This window comes from Marmota flaviventris, chromosome 14, assembly GCF_047511675.1.
Source record: "Marmota flaviventris isolate mMarFla1 chromosome 14, mMarFla1.hap1, whole genome shotgun sequence".
Lineage (NCBI taxonomy): Eukaryota > Metazoa > Chordata > Mammalia > Rodentia > Sciuridae > Marmota > Marmota flaviventris.
In genome coordinates this window covers 34,006,933-34,013,195 of record NC_092511.1, presented here as the reverse complement: position 1 = coordinate 34,013,195, position 6,263 = coordinate 34,006,933, and the positions used below count along the sequence as shown (strand labels likewise).

At 49.6% G+C, this 6,263-nt stretch overlaps 1 pseudogene; it reads right to left on the bottom strand.

Moving 5' to 3' along the window:
* Positions 1-4,672: 4,672 nt before the first annotated feature.
* Positions 4,673-5,097, bottom strand: LOC114092007 (large ribosomal subunit protein eL31-like; annotated as a pseudogene).
* Between the last annotated feature and the right edge of the window lie 1,166 nt (positions 5,098-6,263).

Sequence of the window (6,263 nt, the reverse complement as noted above, 5' to 3'; positions counted from 1 at the left end):
TTCTTGCCAGGCATGGTGACACCCACAGGTAATCACAGCTATTCAGGAGGCTGAGACAGGAGGATCACAAATTAGAGGCCAGCCTGGGCAATTTAGTGAGACTTTGTCTCAAAATAAAATGAAAGGGGCTGTAGATGATAGAGTATCCCTGGGCTCAATCCCCAGTACCACCGAAACAAAAAAAACACCCTAATCTTTTCTTGGGAATATTAAGGTAAAAATGTGCTTTAATCAAAAGAGAGGACAGAAAGGAAGGTGGGGAGGTTGAGCTGAGGAGTTGACAGCAGCCACAGCTTCTTGAAGGCCAGGAAAGCCAGGACGCATGCATGACCAGGGGGACATGTGTGCCCCAGCCCCGCAGGTGTGTGCTGGTAGATGATCTGGACCCTAAGATAGGTTCCCTCCTTCCAGTCTTTAGAGCCACTGAGGGTGAGACTCTCTGAATCCGAGGCAAGCAGCTGGGCAAGGGCTGAGCCTTGGGTCAAGGACCAGGCTCACAGCTAACCCCGGGCCTCAGGTGAGCTCCTTAATCCCTTTGAACCTCAATTTCCTAATGGATAAATGAGGATGAGGAGGAGGAAGGTGAAGGTGAAGGGGATGATAGTGCTGCCAGGCTGGCTGCTGGGAGAGTACAGTGAGAAACACCAGGTAAGGGGTGAAGGACAGAGGCTGGCCCCGGGAAGGGCCGATGTCAACGTTTGCCCACAGAGAGGACTGCCAGGAGGCAGGTGGGGTCACATGCAGCCATGCCCAGGGTAGTTGGTCACTGAAATGCAAAGGCGTTCAGGAATCCTCAGCCCTCCTGAGCCAGAGGCTTCTGGGGCTCTAGGCCGAGGGTGAGTTCTTCATTCACCGAGCACCGAGCACCGAGCACCGTCACGGTTCTTTCCAATAGGTCTCTGGTCTGCGTTAAAGTTTTCTCAGCACACAAAGGAAGCACTGTGACTTTGGATGTCCCTGTCTTTAGTTGTCCTGAATATCTTAGGAAGCTTTTGTCTGTCCCCATCCCCCACCATCCTCCTTCACGACATGCTGAAATCTGGGCTCAGAGTTGAGACTCCAGGCTGAGGACTGCAGAGTGACCTGGGCACATCCTTTCCCACCTCGAAGACTCAGTTTCTCAGTTATAAAATGGGGAGGCTGAATGAGAGGATCTCAAAGTCTCCAGCTCATGTGAACTTTCCCGAACCATGACTTTCTCCCCCACCTCTGCACACGACTGGCCCCAGATCAGAGCCCACATCCAGCCCCATGTCCACTCAGCCAGGAGCCACGGTAAGGTGTCACAGAGGCGCCTGGGGCTACAAGGCTTGCTGGGCCTCCTGGCCCTCCCTTTCATGCAGAGACCTTCCCTCCAGCCCCCAGGAAGCCCAAGGGACTTCTCAATTGGACCCACCTCAAAGCCTCCAGGGAGGACACCTGGTCCTGAAATGAAAGTGAGCAACGAGAGCTAGAATAGGAAAGTACCAAGAAATCAACACAATCTCCTGTGGGCAGCATGGAGTACTCACAGAGGACAAGGTGGGGAACAGGGCTGGGTCTGGAGGTCCTCAGACAAGGTCAAAACTCCATTTACCTGAAGATACCTGAAGACATGTCTAGTCTCCTCTCCAAAATCTCCAAAGAGCACACACCTGTGTGGAAATCTGTAATGGAGCCTGTGTCCCAGATGGTAGGTGTCTATGAGCAAGATGGCAGAAGAGCCGCTGGTTACAACGTACTGAGGCCAGGCCACCTGGACTTGAATCCCAAGTTTACCAATTACTAGCTTTGTGACTTTGGGTTAACCTCTATGTGACTCCATTCACCCAGCTACTAAGTGGGGTAAGTAATAATACCTACCTCATGAGATTACTGTCAGAATTAAATGAGTTAATCTTAGTGTTATACAAAGCTTATGGTATAGTAAATTTTCAATAAATGTTAATTATAATTATTATGTATGACTGGGTATATCCACATCTGCAAGTATAGATTCAAGTGCATGGATAAAAAGATACACAAGTACCTTTAAGTCTTTGATTATGAGGATGAACACGTTGGGTGTCTATGTTCCTATGTGTGTGTCTCCAGGATAATACGAACTGCTGGAATTTATGATATGCTTATTGCATCAGGCAATACTCTTAGAGTTGTACATGCATTTGCAAGGACACACACAGAGATCTGAATGACTGACGTCCAGACACAAGTGACAGTGAGTCCCCATGAGTGTGATCATCTGCCTCACCTCTGCCCCAAGTGACTCCCTCCTGGGTAAACTGTGTGAGAGATGAGGACTCACACCATGGACTGCGTGTCCCACAGCACTGAGAAAGACAGTGAATTATACCCATCACCCAGGCCTTCTGCGTCCTCTGCTGCCTTGAACTACCTGCAACATCTTTCCTCCAATAGGAGAGGGCACATGAGGAGCCTAGACTGGAGCCCACCAGTCACCTCCCTCATATCCCGTCAAAGGCTTGGTCCCACATTGGCCCTGAGCTAAGCGCCTCCTCTGCAGATTCTGTGGGCTCAGAGAGCATCCTGCTGGGCTAGGCCATCTTTTCACAGTATGTCTTTGTTGTTTTGATGTCGTTGTCTGTTTGTTTTGTTTTCTTCTGAGTGGCATCTGATTCACTGCACCCTCCCTGGGAAGGACAGAGTCCAAACCAGCTAGAGGATGGATTCCCCTTGTGAACAGAGCCTTCACGTTGTTCCTGGTAGGTTGGTTTCCTGTGGTTCCGTTATTCGGTGTGTTGGAAACATCTGGAGCACAGAGGGTGATAGGTGAAAGTTTATGGATGTGCTTCTCTCTTTTGCCTTGAGGAGGACCCCATAACTCCATCTTCATTGGCCTGAAGCATCCTCTGCTTAAAGAGAGACACAGCTTTGATAGAGGTAGGAAAAAGGCAGTCATATTTGGCATCTGACTTGCAAAATAAGATTATGCTGCAAGGCAAAAGCAGCTAAGCTGGGCTCTTCTCTCCAGAAAATGGATCCCTCTCTTTGGATTCCTGTATCTTTCTCCTCAGGTGTGACCTGTGTGGCCATGAAATTTTATGTAATGGATGGCCAGGCCGGAGAAGCAAGACTTTTAGTCCTCTTCTTCCTGCCTGGGGGTGGTGGGATTGGGTCTAAGAGGAAAGCCCAGCCAGGGGAACCACGTGATTGCATCTGGCTCACTCATCCCTCCCAGGAGAGAGGGGCCTTTGTCCCAGCCTCCCCTTGGAACTCTGGGAAGAAGTGGCATCCAACACTACTCCAAACCCACCCAGCCTCTGCCTGTGACAACAGGGCTCTGGGAGGCAGAAGAGCCTCAGAAATCCACTTGTCTCAAGCCAGCTTCAGATCCCCCAGGGGCCTAGCTGCTGAGCTGTGAGCTAGGAGGCCTGCAGGGGACACAGTGGCACAGCAAGGGAACTCACAGGAGGGGAGGGAGCCCGGTTCAGTGGGGCTTGGGCCATCTCAGGAGGGAGTAGACCTTGAGTTACATAAACTCAGCTTCAAGTGCAGTCAGTGGCCAAGGGGAGACAGTGGCCCTTGCACCCCTTGCCGGGAAATCAGCGGTCACCACACCCCAGGATCCCAACTCCTTCCTCCCACCAGATGTTACACAGCTGCCCTTGTCTGTCCACACACCCTAACACCATTTTAGTGGGAGAAGCTGGGGAAGGTAATCTGAGACATAAGCACTTTTATGCAAGAGAAATTATGATTGCCTAACAAGACAGGCTTAACTCTGGTCCCATGACGTTGAAATCAAGTTGAACATTTCATTGTTTTTCTCACTAATCATCGTTTGGGGGGAGGAGGCCAGATTCATTATAAACCAACAAAGAAATAAGAGAATTTCTTTTTTTTTTTCTTTTTCTTGAACAAATGAACTGTAACATGAATTAAATTTTCAAACTTGTACACATCAAAAATAAAGGACTCGACACCACCCCACTGAAATGTCAGCTGGCCTTTCTAACTGAAGACAATGACCCCAAGAGAGGAGAAGTCCTAACACTCTAGATCCCAAATTGCCTCTTCCAGGAAGGGTGGGACACTACGATTTCCAAAAAGAGCAAGGTGACCCTTCAGCGGGGCATAGTGGCTCATGCCTGTAATCCCAGTGGCTCGGGAGGCTGAGGCAGGAGGATCTCAAGTTCAAAGCCAGTCTCAGCAACTCGGTGAAGCCCTGAGCAACTAGAGACAGTGAGATTCTGTCTCTAAATAAAATATACAAAAGGGCTGGAAATGTGGCTCAGTGGTTAAGTGCCCCTGGGTTCAATCGCTGCTACCAAAAAAAAAAGAAGAGCTCACGTCATTCCCCCCACTCCCTCTCTACTGGCTGATCTGTGCTTTTTTTGAGGAGAGAGACAAAGTTTTTGTTCTGGTTCCAAACCTTCCTTGTCCTGGGGATTTTGGATCCCTTCTTCCCCGGCCCCTTCCTGTCCAGGGAGGTGAGAACCTGGGCTGTGAATTCAACGAAGAACTAATCTGGGTCCTACACTAGTGTCTCAGAGGAGCTCCTGGTGGAGACAAACACATACAGGGGCGGATGCTGCCACCTGCTGGCACTGCCAGGAAAAACAACCCAGGTCAGCAACCAGGTTCCATCAGCCTTGGGAGGAGGAGTGCCAAGGGTAGATTACACCTGAATGATTCACTTTTCCTTTTCCAAAGTAGCTTCTCCACTATTTCCTTATTTGGTTAACTGTATGCAGTTTGGAGCAAGACCACTATCCCACGGTTTTTTGGTGGTTTTATAATGGACAATCAGTGGTTGGTTCTCATTCACAACATGAATGAAAGTGGTAACAAGGACAAGGATTACCAAGGTATAGAGCTTGTCTTCGTCCTCATTGTGTCTCCTGGACAAGCGCACAGGGTGACCCTATGGGACATTCCTTATTTCTTTGTTGACACCTTTGTTGAGCCTAACTTTCCCCACATACATCTGGAGTCCCCTTCTCCTTCACTGCAAATTTCCAGATCTCTTTGAGGGACATTCTTCTTGAAGCTTACTTCAAGGATGCACTTGTGAATGCTGGTGATGCATTCTCAGATCACTACCTGGTTGATGGCAGAACGATCCTGCTGCTTCTCGTTATCCTTTGTGGAAGCCATCTCTGCTATCCTCTGCCTGGCCCCTGTTGGACAGACACCATCCCATTTTATGGCGAGGACCCTTATACCCAAGAAAGAGCAGCATGCAGCCTGAGTCACATAACTGGGGGTGGCTTGAAGGTAATGCTTCATCTCCCGCCTCCCAGCCAAGAGCTGTGTCCATGGCTGCTCAGAAAAGGTGTCCCCTATGGATAAGGTTCACATGGCTCTCCTCAACATCCAAGGAGGCAGTGCAAGAGGGTGAGAAGCACACGCCCCTCCTCCTGCTGGGACCAAGGCTGGAAACAGTGGTGATGACCCTGGACTTGCCTCAGGGTCTGACATATGTGTTCATTGACTCCCTTTCCTAAGGATTTACATGCAATACAAACGGGACATTTCAGCTGCTTTGGTGCCACTTTCTGGAACGCAGCACATGCAGCTGGCTGCCAGGTGTATCCTGAGAAAAGCCTCCCTGATCAATGGAGTCCTCAACTGCCTGGAGGGGTGGCTGATACTGGAGGACTCACCTTGGTGGTCTGGTGGACTGGGCCCACCTTGGTTCCCATTCAGAGCTTTCACTCTTACAGTCTCCCTAGATTCCCAATGTCCAGTGTCTGGATTTTTGCAACCCCAACTCTAGAATCTCTCAGATTTTTCCACACTCACCTCAAGCCCTGGGACTCCTGCACATTGAGCCAAAAGACAAGGGCAACCAGACTGTAGGCAGAGTCTGCCCCACCCCTGAGTCCCAATGGCCAAGTCAGTCCCCCAGGCCCTCTTCCCCAGCAGGAGGGACCCACTTCCTGAGGCCAGCTCCTCTCAGCCTGCTTGTCTTGAGGCCAACTGTACTCCCAAAGTGCCATTCTCAGTAGCCACACCACCTCTGCTCTGCCTCTCAATCACATCACTAATAAAAACATCTCTGAGGTCGATGAGAGAGCAAACCATGAAGCCATGAAAAACCAATTGCAGAAGAAGACGATTTCTCAGATCTCAGGATGAGCAGTGACTCTCCAGGCTGCATTGAGATCATACCGGGAAATGCATGGCTTAACAAAACGTTGCAATTTCTGTACATCAAAAATATCCCAACATTAAAGACAAGCAGGACTCAAGGGAAAAAGAGTTTTGCAATACCAAGTGTGACACTCTTACCACACTTTTTTTTTCCATGAATTGTCTTT